The sequence below is a fragment of the Ambystoma mexicanum genome, chromosome 3q (genome assembly GCF_040938575.1).
Source record: "Ambystoma mexicanum isolate Mex_15411 chromosome 3q, UKY_AmexF1_1, whole genome shotgun sequence".
Lineage (NCBI taxonomy): Eukaryota > Metazoa > Chordata > Amphibia > Caudata > Ambystomatidae > Ambystoma > Ambystoma mexicanum.
In genome coordinates, this window is record NC_090926.1 from 76,566,730 (window position 1) to 76,580,083 (window position 13,354).

Below are 13,354 nucleotides of genomic sequence, written 5' to 3' on the forward strand. Positions count from 1 at the left end.
GTGGGTTGCACTGGAATGGAAAAGGAAGAGATGGGAGGATTAGAGAAGGAATGAATAAGACATAATAGCAAAATATGATAGAGGCCCGGTAGGGGGTGGTGCAGCGTGCATGGGGTTATGGAAGGGAGGCAGGAAGTATAGCGCACTAGAAATTGACTGTGCGCATTGTAGATTGTGGCAAGAGACGACGGTTAAACAAACGGCAGAGGCAGAGAAAGGCAGATGAGGCCAAGTCACCACAAAATAAATTATTAAAGTATGCAATTGAAGGGGCACTTAAAATCAGCACCGACTCACATGCACAAGTATCACAATAGCAGTATCAACAACCACCACAATATGCACCGCCCATGTGGGGAGGATACATGGGCCAGGACAGGATCATTTCAGCAGACACTAAAAGCACCAATGCAGGCACTGTCACCACTACATGTACAGACACAGACACAACAAATGACAGCACCCCTACCCCAGGACTCACAAGCATCACAACCCAGGGGCACTGCACAGCAGCCAGCACCCATACAGAACACTGACAAAATAGCAACAGTACCGGTTACATGACTGGGAGGGGTCTTCTTGATGGGGAACAAACCTTTCAAGGGAGATAGATTGACATTATACCTTTAATAGGACAGCCCAAGACAAACTTGATTTGTTTCACTCTGCCACACACGCTCATGCTCCACCTCCCCGACAGAGAGGACGAGACGCACTCCGACACACACACTCACGCACACTCAATACTGCAGAGGACAATTGCATAGGGGTGGTGATAGGTAACAAAACATTTTCTTTTCTGGGTGACAGTAGGGCGACTCTGCCATCCATTAGGGAAGGGGCATTTGTGACATCACGAGTGGACTGGATATGACCATTTTATTCACAGACAAAGCCATAACTTGTTCAACACCAGGCATACACATGCTGAATGTAAGGAAGATTGTTTAGGCATGTTGGGGGTGCACGGTACAGAGGGGGTGCGTAAAGATAGTGGGCCTCATTACAACTCAGGCGTTAAGGGTTAACGCCACCGTTAACCCTTAACGCCTGATTCTGATTTTAACGCCTGCTTTTAGCAGGCGTTAAAATCCATGGCGCTAACCTGCCATGGTGCTAATTACGCCGCCGTAATTTACGGCGGCGTAATTAGCGCCTTCCCCACTCCCATTATGCCCTATGGGGCAAAAATGGGAATGGGGAAGGGAAAATGGGAAATGGGGATTTACCGCCCCACTCACCTTGGAATGGGGCGGTAAATCCGCCATCCACCATGGTGTAAACGGAGTTTACACCATGGTGGTAAAGTTGGTGCACTTAGCACCAAGGTTATAATGAGGCCCAGTGTGTTGAAAGAGAGTGATTTGGGCTACATCATGAGCACACATCTTTGAGCGAGGAGACTGGGCTCATGAATAAACAAATAAAACAAGAAATTAAATGAGACACCCAAGGTGGAGGAAGGTGCACTTAAGGGGGAGGCGTAGATTTCATTGGGCCTCATTACGACCCTGGCGGAAAGGGGTTTGCGGCAGAGTTAGCTGCGCCAACCCCTTTCCGCCAATTACGAGTTCCCTTTCCGCCATGGCGGTTTTTACACCTGCTTTTAGCGGGTGTAAAAAACCATGGCGGTAAGGGAACTTGGTGTTAATTACGCCACCGTAATTTACGGTGGCGTAATTAACGCCTTCCCCACTCCCATTATGCCCTATGGGGCAAAAATGGGAATGGGGAAGGGTAAATGGGGATTGGGGATTTACCGCCCCGCCAAGGTCGGAATGGGGCGGTAAATCCCCTTACCGCCATGGCGTAAACGTAGTTAGCGCCATGGCGGTAAAGTCACGGCCCTGGTGGTAACTTACCGCCAGGGTCGTGATGAGGCCCATTGACAGTTCACCACGGGAGGAGAGAAATAGGGGTAAAGGGTGGATGATCCATATTCCCAACAGACACCCTTTGGCGACAAAATAACACAGTGCAAGTGGTAATGCCACTAGCGCTTTTGAAAACAGCACTGGCACAAATGCATTAGCCAACACATATAGGGAAAGAGGTCATTGCTGCACGAATTGGAGAATAATGGTTGTATTAAAATTTGGGAGTAGAAATATATTGTTTAAATGTAACAGCAGTGAAAGTAGTGGAGTAATACAATGCTAGGCTTAAATACATGAGTAGTTAATAGACTAGGGTTTAACAAGTGGAAATGTAGTGGGATACAGGACATGGGAGTAAATTGTGACGGTTGGGATTGAAAGAAAAGAGAAAATAAATAAATAAATAAATAGATAAATAAATAAATAAATGTGGGGGGAGGGACAGGTAGCGAATAATTGGTAGCGAATTTCATTAACACCAGCTTAAAGTGCCTGAAGGTCACCGCGGGGCACGCCCTGAGGAGTTGTGAGAGGAGCCATAGAAAAAAAAAATTAAAAACCCTGCAATTATCTTAACTAAGGAACATGATCCTTTTAAATTAGATACACAGCCACCCGATATGACAGATTTACCACCATGACGTTTCCCTGTTTAGCTTGTCAGTGCCTAATGCCCCCGCCCGGGTCAAAGGCGCATAATAAATAGCTTAAAGTAAAGTACAGTAAATACAAGACTCAAAGGCCCAATTGCACACCACCACCTAAATTACGTGTATATATATGATCAAAGTGTGTCATGAGTATCTTGACCTAAATTAAGTGCCTACCCATTTTCTGGGTACATTTCGAATTGTGCAACAAGTTACGGTCAGACCGTCATTGAACGCCACCAGGTTGTAACAGGATGGTACGTAAATTGGCTCCTCCCACTAGGACACTGAATCGTGCAACAGCAGTGCAGAGAGGTTAGGTCAAGAAATTGAAGAATATGTAAATTCTCAGGTCTCAGCGCTTCTTTTTCATTTCTCGCCAAATACAAAGGACCCAGGGCAGGCCTGAAGACAACGGACAACTAAAACTGAATGGCTAGGGACTAGAGTGGGACATTTTGCCCTCCTGACAGACTTTGTTAGATGTGTAAGGCGTCAAGTCCTACAAAGTGGTGGCCACCCTGGCAACGAGGGAGCAACGATCAACAGGGCCAAGGCAACAGATTTTCATGAACTGCAAAACAGCACGAACACTCCCGAGTTAGGGAAACATGGCCATCCTATGGTCCAACGCACACTAGCAACTAGAATAGGGACCGACACACCCATGTCCAAAGTTTAATTGAGTTTCATATTATATTTTGTGCACCTACAGCTGTAACACTGTTTTGTTCTTTCTCTTTTCCTCGCACATGCAGGTTGTTGTGTATGTATGCTGTTAGAATTGTGTAGGAAATGTCCTTAATGTTATCTCCCATTAGTCACCCTGAGGCCTACTCATTGAACCATTCTGAAGAGTTTCCCACTCAATTTGCCCACAATGTTAGAAAACTCAGACTCTTAGAGCCCGTTTCCCTGAAGTATATTTCCTCGCTTACATTTAATACAAAGCCCAAACTTTTCCCGAACTTGAATACAGTGCATATACTGTCCAACCAACATTGAGAAACCCTCAACAAGAAGGGGGAGGTTTCATTTTTGCCCTTAGTGATTGTTTCGTTGGCGGAGCTTGAGGTTACTAACAAGTACTAACGTATTAACGCCTTTCTTGCGATTTTCAGGCGGGCAACTTCATCATCTCATCAGCTGCAAGGACCCAGCAGCGTAAGTGGTTATGGGCAAGCCAATAAGAACTATTATCTTCATGATGGGACTGTTAATGATGAACGAAATAATGGGGGGTGGTCATTTAAAAATTATATGTAATAATGAGCATTACCGCTGAATCCCCTACTAACATTCCCTAACCCAAGCAGGAAGACTTACGGTGTCAGTGGGTGAGGAAAAAGCTGCTGCAAAAGTAAGGAGAGGTAAGGGCAGACACAAAGGGAGTAAAACATACACATAACACACATAGCAGAAGTAACAAACAAAATGCACACATGTACAACATTGGTAGGGACACCACTGGGGAGAGCTGTCCTGACTGCTCTTTAATAACATATGCATTGAGAGAATTGATTACAACAGCAATTACTACAGCAGAACACGACACCCATGTATCTCAAAGTGTTCCAAAAGTGAAGAGGATTGCAAGGGAAGAGAGCAAAATTGAGATTGATGAAAAAAAAAAGAGGCAATCCCCTATGAAAGAAGATTACATAAAGACACTACCAATGATGAACAACTACTGGCAGCTCATTGAAGAACAACTGTATGTAGCAAGTGGCCAGAGAGAGAGGAAACCAATAGAAAATGCACCAGTGAGCAAGCAGAAAAAGAAAAGAAGAAAGAAAAATACAAAAGAGAGAAGAAAAAAAAAGAAAGAAAGAAAATATAATAAGTGCCTAACAGGGTCGGACAAGAGAGCGAAGATGGTGACTTGGGTGGAGAATGAAGAAGGACCTATACTGTGAAGGCACCAGCCTTATATTACAAGCACCACAATGAAACGAAGTGGACGAAAATGTTGGATGCAAGAAGGGTGAGGAAAGTAGGGAGATGAGAGCAGGAACATCACTGCTAATGGACTACTATTGAGCACATGCATCTAAAGATCAAGAGGAACTACCACCGAATTGGGGAGGTGACTGTTCGTTGGTGCGCATCAGCATGCCCTTGTTGGTGATGCCCAAGGATGATGTGAAGCATGACACATTCCCCAAGATGGAAAACAATGGAAGGAAGAGGAAGTGACTAAACAAAGAAACAAAAGCCAAACAACGGAAGAAGAGAAACATACAGAGGAGTGAAAAGAGGGGGGAATTACTTCTCGAGCGTGACAGAAGCACCATTGGATGAAGTACCAGCACACAAAAGAATGTTCAGCAGAAAACACACGTGAACAGAGAAAGGCAAGAACTGGCTAGTGCTTCCATGGTAATGGATGCCATCATGACTGGTTGGTCGATTGAAGGTGATAACCGAAGCACTAGTACCGAGCGCAGCATCATTGTGCAAGATCAAGATACATTGCAAGATGCGAGAGAACAGCAGAAGATGAGATCGGAAGCAAATAAGAGACATGGTGAAAGGAAGAGCCGGACTAAGGGAGAAGATAGCGGTGTGCGACATGGTTCCAGCAGTAATAAAGGTGGACACTCCATGTGATCCGAGGAAGTACGAACGGAAGCGAGCGTGGTAGAACGCAGAAGGAGAACACTCCTACATGTACTGTTCATCGACAACAATGTGAACAATTATGGACACTTCAAAGAATTGACAAAGAAATGCAGACCAGAAGGAGGTGAATGTTGCTGGTGGTGTGGTCGACAAAGTCGACCAGAGGGTGGACTGAAGAGGGAAAATCGAGATCAAACTCCTGCCCCTCACCCCAGGCACATCGACAAACAGAACAACAGGAGGAATAAGGAGCACATCTATCATTTGAACCAGGCCCCAGCGCACCCCTGGGTGACAAATATGCTGAAAGACACCCACTTCACCAACATTGCAACCTACATGCTACATTAGACTAAATGCAGCATTACGAGAATCTACAAAACACAAGAATCCCTGTTTAAAGGCTGCAGATGCCTATATGAATGAACCTGATCTAATTGCACAGTGTAAAGCCATGTTTTAAGAAAATTACAGCCAGGTAGCCAAGTGCATTTGTCTCACTGAACACCAGCCGCAGTGGGGATTCGTGCTGACTTCAGCAATGCTCCTCGCAAACCCAGGAGTAGCCAAGGTCGCACAGTAAGATAAGATTGCTTTCTTTGAACGACATTGAACTCTGGCAGACAGAACATCCAGAGCCCAGTGTTTTTCCCTGGGAACGAAAGAAGACCCATACATCATTTGAAACATAATTGTAACAAGAATGGCTCAGCTCTGGCCAATGAACACTGAGAGCCCAGGGGCGAAAAGCCTGTTTCAGCTAAAAGTAATGGGAACAGATTCATACTGCAACAATTTTAGATTTAGGTAATGGGGGTGGTGCAGCTAAACCAACCCACTGATGCAAAAGTCCTAATGTCCAATTATCAGGCTTCCTATAAGGGCTACATAGGTAACCTATCACTTAGCAGCCAATAGCAGGATGAGATAGGTTTCTGGGAGCTGGTCCAATTCTGTGAGGTCAGCCTGCAGTGTGTTACAAATCTGGCTTGCAAGCCAGCCCCGGGGGAGACGGTGCCGGGACTCTAGCGGCGCACAAAGCTCTCTGTGTGTTTTTTCTTTTTTTGCTGCCCAGAAATAAACACAGTTTGGAACATGTTGCTGCGTGCTTGGGACTCTGCTGCATTTCTTTTGGCAAAATGGAAGGTGTTGGGGTCTCCCATAGCTCGGACCCCCAGAAGCCTTGGTGGGGGTCCAACTTCTCCCCAACAGTCTCTAGACCAGAACTGGGAGCTTTGCTTCTAGCCTCTGCTCAAGAGGAGGAGGAGAGTGAGCCTCTACCTGACCTCCTCAGGGGACTACCTTTAGATGGAAAGATAGAAGGAGTTAATCTCTCTTCTGATCTGACACTGGAACAACAGGAGGAGTGCAAAGCTCTGTTAAATCAGTTTGCCCCTCTGTTTTCACTCTCACCAGGCTTGACCCCTTGGGGCCAGCATGAGATTCTCACTGGTGACTGTTTACCTGTTAAAAGCAGAGGTTACAGAATGTCAGACCATGTGAGAACCCACATAAAGGAGGAGGTCAACAAGATGCTTGATCTCGGGGTAATAGAGCCATCTACAAGTCCATGGTCTAGTCCAGTTGTGCTAGTACCAAAGGCAGGATCCAAGGAGTTGAGATTCTGTGTGAACTATAGAGCCCTTAATGCAGTCACCACGATTGATGCCCATCCTTTACCTAGGACAGATGAGCTGGTGGACAAGCTTGATTCAGCCAAGTACCTCAATACATTTGACCTAACCTCAGACTATTGGCAAATAGCTCTGACAGACCATGCCACGGAGAAAACTGCATTTTCAACCCCATGAGGCCTCTACCAGTTTAAGGTTATGCCTTTTGGAGTAAGGAATACAACTGCTACATTCCAAATGATGGTAAATCATGTTCTGAATGGAATGGAGGACTTCTGCATGGCATACTTGGATGACATTGCACTGTTCAGCCCTACTTGGAAAGAACATATTGACCACTTAGGATATGTATTGCAGGCTCTTGAGCAGGCCAATCTGACCACAAAGGCAAGTAAATGTCAAATTGGTCAGAGTAAAGTGGTCTACCTTGGACATGAGGTAGGAGGTGGTGAAATAAGGCCATTGCTTAGCAAAGTACAAGCTGTACAGGACTGGGCCACCGTTACTACTCAAACCCAAGTGAGAGCCTTTCTAGGTCATACAGGTTACTATAGGAACTTCATTGAGAACTATGGGAGCATAGCTTCGCCCTTGAATGTGATCTCGTCACCCAAATTCCCCAAGAAGGCCAGGTAGAATGAGGAGTGCACTAAGGCGGGACTTAAGCAAGCCCTTTGTCAAGCTCCAGTCTTAAGAGCTCCTGACTACAACCAATCCTTTATTGTACAGGCAGATGCTTCCAATACAGGTATAGGTGCAGTTCTGAGTCAGCTGGATGAGAAAGGCAGGGAACACCAAATCTGCTTCATCAGTCGGAAACTGAAGGAACTTGAGACAAGGTGGGCAACCATAGAACACACATGTTTTGCCATTGTGTGGTCTTTTAAGACGTTTAGACGATACCTGTATGGGTCTACTTTTGTGATTCAAACAGACCACCAACCCATGAGATGGTTAATGCAGATGAAGGGAGACAATCCTAAATTGTCAAGATGTTCAATCAGCCTACAGGGGTTTGATTTTACCATTGAACACAGGTCAGGGTGTAATCACCAAAATTCTGATGGTCTCTCCAGAAAGTATGACCGACTGGAGTAAGGAGATTCATCCAGGAGTGGATTACATCCTCCTGTCCCTTAGTCTGGGGGGACGAGTGTTAGGGAGAATTCTCAGAAATTTGCTAATTCCCTCCACCTTAGAGACCCCCAGCAACTTTGCTGGATTTTGAGGACTTAATTTTTTTAACCTGGAGAGAGTGAGACCCTTTTTCCCACTCTCTCATGTATTTTAATGCAATTTTGTACACTGTGTTTCTTTTAGTTGTGGAGTCTGACAAACTCCATAGGCATCATCTTTTACATTGTGTCACACAGCACCTTCAGTGCAGTGGCACAGGGAATTCTTTCAGATTTCCCAAATGTTAAAATATCTTCTCTGGGATAAACTACTGTTTCCCAGAGCAGTGAAGTGAAATTGACTTTACTTACATTTGTAACTTTCTAGACCCAGCACACACTATCTTACAATAGGGCGCTGGAGGGGTTACCTAGTATCCCCTTTGTCTAGCTTCTCATGTAACATTTCTTATGTTACCCTTTTCTCACTGAATGGCTGGTGGCAGTGGTTTCATTTTAACTACCATGGTGCGCATTTACCGCGGGCTGCGTTCGCAGCTGCAGTAAAGCACCCAAGGGTGCCATTTTTGTCAAAATGGCCTAGTCTTCTTTTTCCGCCATTTCTTTGTAAAAAAGGTCCTTCTTGAGATTTACTCTGCGCGCCAAACCAGGTTTGGTCCCATTTGTCGCTTTGCCTTTGGCTGGATTCACGAGTGAAGCCCGCCTCTGGCTCCAGGGTGTCTGGGGTAGGCAGGAAGTGAGGGAGGTGCCCAAAACACCCTGTGCTTAGTCTCCTAGAAGATCCAAATGCACTCTGTTGTGATTGGCCGGCTGACTGTCCGGCAAGGACAGCCACCCTGCTCGGTGACTGACAGCTAGGCTGGAATGAATGGGAGAGAACAAAATAAAAGGCAAGGCTTTTGGCTTGGAAGGCAGAGTCGACCACTGGAGGAAGGAACCGAAGAAGAACTTGAAGAGGATGCCTGCTGCAACTCCTGGACCACTGGTTTGCCCGGTGAAGCCATGCTGCTGTGCTGAAACTCCAAATTCGTTTCAACAAAGAAGCCCCTGCAAGGACGACTTCTCCCTTTGAGTTGGTTGGACCAATCAACTCCAAAGTAAGCCACCTAGAAATCCATCTCGGAGCTGGTTGAATTTCCACAGAGTTGCTGCTGGAAACCGTATAGCCAGGGAGAGGAACACCAGATTGTGTGTGTTGCTTTTAAGCTGGCCTAGAGCTCCAGGAAGATCCTCCAGACTCCCAGGAAGCAGGACTGACCGACCTGAGCCCCCTCAACAGGGTGCGGGGCCCCAGTAGAAAGGAAAGTCCATCCCGACAGCCAGGAACCACAGTGTTGATATTTGCGGTAGATGCGAGGAGCTGAAACACTGAACAGCCACTGAATTGAAGATTGCTGGTTGCAAGTGGTGACCGTCCCATTGCAGTGCAGGAGTCCCCAGAAGTCCTCCCTCTTGTCCCCACGACTGAGGCCTATGAACAGTGAGATCTGCAGAGCTGCACAGGAACAGAAGTCATTTGCTGCACTTTTCTTCATTCTAAAGGTACTGTAAAGTCAGAGAGAACTTACCTCTTACTGTAGAGTTGCTTGCATCTTCTACTACCCACAAGTCTAATCAGCTTGTGGCCCTACTTTTGATTCTTCTTTTCTTAAGTCTTCTAAAACACTGTGCAAAGACTTTCTACTTACCTACAAAGAAGGGCTTCAGCTCATATAAATTTTTGCCTATTGACTTTGGCTTAGCCTCTTCCACTGAATGACGCTTATTGGGGGATCTGAAAGTATTTGGCTGCTTAAGAATATTTGTGGTCTCTTGTTTGTTCTAAATAATCTTTTCCTTTGACTTATTACTATATGACTCTAAATCCAACAGTGATATATTAATGTCCCCAGCACCTTAGCAATTGAAGTCACCTGAGGGTGTAGGTTGTGTCTGTGAGCCATCCCAAAAGGGTATCTACTGATTTAGAGATATTAATAGTGTGTATTTCATAAAGTGTATTTCAGTGTTACTGTTATATTGCTCCCTTCTGAAGAAGGCTTATTCTAACTGACTGATAAATACATTAATAATAATAATAATAATTTCGCATTTATATAGCGCTACGAACCTTCAGGTATCTGAGCGCTGCTTATTATTACCCACGGTGTGTGGTGCTCATTTATCGACCTTGGAAGGATGAAAGGCTGAGTTTGGCCCTGCCGGGATTCGAAACTGTGTTAGCAGGCTCTGCACGGATGTCAAAGTGAGCCCTCTACTCGATGTGCCACTTGACCGGCTACAATTAAATAATTAAACAATTAATTATAATAATTAAACAATTAATATAAATAATTGTTTATTCAAGAAACCTTGAGTGTAAGAGTTTATTTGAATACTTGTAACTGTAATTCTCTGTGTAACTCCACTACAGCTAACATTGACCCCTCTTGAGATAAGCCTGGCTGCTCAACATGCTACCAAAACTGTATAGTACAAGCTTATACCAAAGGTTGGGTTTCCTATACCTGTAGTCAGAGTTGTTTGTAGTGTTCCCAGAGGGTACTGCATACAAACTTTGCCTAACACTTGTGGATGCTACTGGTGGCCTGCAGCACTTGGGAGTCTTCCATGCTCCACAGCTCCGGCTGTGGGCACACGGCAGATGAGGCTCCAATGGCTTTTACCCTCTCATGGCCCACTCGGGCCCTGGCATCATGGTCTTTCCTCTGCAATAGCCGGCGTCCTGGCCTCCAGGCAGGACTCTCCTCTGCAGCCCTCTACTGGGCAGGAATTCTCCCCTCTCAGGCCTGTCTCTCCCAGCCCGGCTTCTCTCCTGCTGGTTTCTCACAACACCCCGGATCAGACAGAAATGGCCTCAACCTCAGAGGAGTCGGCAGCAACCAAAAAGGACATGGCAGTTTTGATGGAGGAAATAAGGAACATGAGGGCGGTATCAGAAGCAGAGTGGACAAGATTACCCAGAGAATAGATCAAATGGAGGAGCGCATAGAGGAAGTCGAAAATAACTAAAACTCTCTGAATACACTAAAGACACAAATGGACCAACGGATATCGAAAATGGAGAGCCGTGAAGAGGAATTTCATCTGAAGATGAACAATTTTGAAAATCGTGAAAAGCGGAATAACTTAAGACTCTTTGGGTTCCTGAACAGGGAGGGGGAGTCAGAACAAGATCTGAAAAGAACGCTTCACAAACTCACAAAGTTGGTGTTCAAGGATGACTCGATGGACGAGGCAAAGATCGAGTCGATACACAGAGCGGGTGGAGCTGCTGTGGGGTTTGCAGCCAGTTCTAGCCTGGTTCAATAACTACAGTGCCAAAACCAAAATCCTAGAAAAGGCGAAGCAGAAGGGCCCTATAACCTATGGCTCGGCGAGGGTGACTATTTTTCAGGACCTATCTTAACTGACTATTGCGAGGAGAAGGATGTGTATGCCCCTAACGAAGTGGCTACAAGAAAAGGGGGTGATGTATAGATGGGGCTTTCCGTTCTCCCTCACATTTGAACTGGATGGCCACACAGAGAAGCTGCGGATGGAGAGAGACATCCGCGGATGCATGTCCGAACTGATGGGTGAACCAGGGAGTGAGACGAACCAGGGCGAAAGATCGGATGATGCCAGGCAGTGGTGCATTCATGGGCCGAGACTGAGGTGCATAGCTGGCTCCAGGAAGTACAGGAAGTTGAACACATCCCCTGTGGTGGACAATTGCAACATATTGGTACACTGTAATGCTGTTGAGTGAGAAGGAAGTGGATGTACAAGTGCTGGTATGGGGATAAGTGGGCCCAGTGGGGGTTTTGGGGGGTATGTTGCCTAATAGGGGACCAGACGGGATGTACGGGACTCACGTGGTTGGATGTGAGCCATACACATCATGACAGAGGTTTTTTTGGGGGGTGGGGGTGGCTCATGTATATTGAGATTGTATAATTGATGGACCGGGATGGAAATGGTCCCAACTGGTGGTTCGATCTCAGCCCGGTGAGGCTAACTGGGAGGTGTCAGGCGCCTTTGAGGGGGGGAGGGGTGGGTGGGTTTGAGGGTTAGGGGGTAGGAATAAGGTCTTCTTAAAGCTGAGTTTTATCGGAAATGGTGGGGTGGACGTTTGGGCTTGGCTGCTCGGGGATGGAACAAGTGATACGGGCGCGTAATTGCGAGAATGGCAGTAAACCCAGGCTCCCCGGTTGGTGGCCGTCTAAGGGTGGGGATGTTAAATGTTAAGGGGATGAATTCACCCACAAAAAGGTAGTTAGTGGCCAGGGAGTTTCGTAGAGCGCCCTCAATGTGATGCTCTTACAGGAGACCGAATACACCGGAGGGGAGGAGCTGGGGGTCCCGGGAGGAGAACTTGGACAAGAGTACTGGGGGTCTGGATCCTTGCGGAAGGCGGGAGTGGGCATTCTCATAAGGAAGGGCCTGAAAATGGAGGTGACCAAAGTGTGGGCAGATGTAGAAGGTGGGCCCTAGTGGTGGTGGGCACGATACAGAAAGTGTGCTGATGTTTGAGGCTTCCGGCCATATAATCGTGAGAGGAGATTTCAATTTATGGGCTGATATTACGCTGGACAGGCAGGTGGGAGGCTCGGGAGCACAGGACCCGCCTGGGAGATGGTGTGAGAAGGTCATGGAGATGCTGAGGGTCTACGGGCTCAGGGATGTATGGAGGGAACACCACCCGAATGAGAAAGGGTACACCTTTTACTCGGCCACCCACAGTACTTTCACTAGGATTGACTACCTATATGTTTTGGGAGGGTTAAGGGAGGTGACGTAGGGCTTGGAGATCTCCCCGGTAGCATGGTCAGACCATGACATGGAAACAGTGGATCTAGATTGGTTGGGCCTACCGCCTACGGGGTCAAAGTGGAGATGTAACGAGTCGTTGTGGAAGGGCCCGGTGTTTCAAGCAGAGATGTCAGAAGAAAATAGGGAATACTTCAGAATACATAACACAGGGAAAACGGTCTGGGAAGGCGACTTGGAGAGGGATCCTGATTAGGGAGGGAACAAGGAAGAAGAGAGCGGACCTTAATTGAGAACAGGCTGAGGGAGGAGATTGCTCACCTTGACAGGAGGGCAAGGGACGGCACCGATGAGAGGGAGGACAGGGTCCTGGAGGCCAGGAAGAAAAGAAAAGAGCTTAGGCTCCTTGAAGAGGGCCAAATAGTTAAGAAGCTGCAGTTCCTGAAGCAAACGTTTTATGAGAAGGGAGACCAGGCAGACGCATCATTGGTGGCCAGACTACGGCAGCAGCGATCTGAAAGGTGGGTGGAGACCATAGATATAGTTGATGGGCGAGGGGTGCGGGGAAGGTAGAGATACAAGAGGCATTTGTGACATTCAATGAGAGGCCACTCCGGGGAGGGGAGACATAATGTTGTATCTAGCTGAAACTCAGATGCCGAGACTTTCTCGGGAAGAGGGAG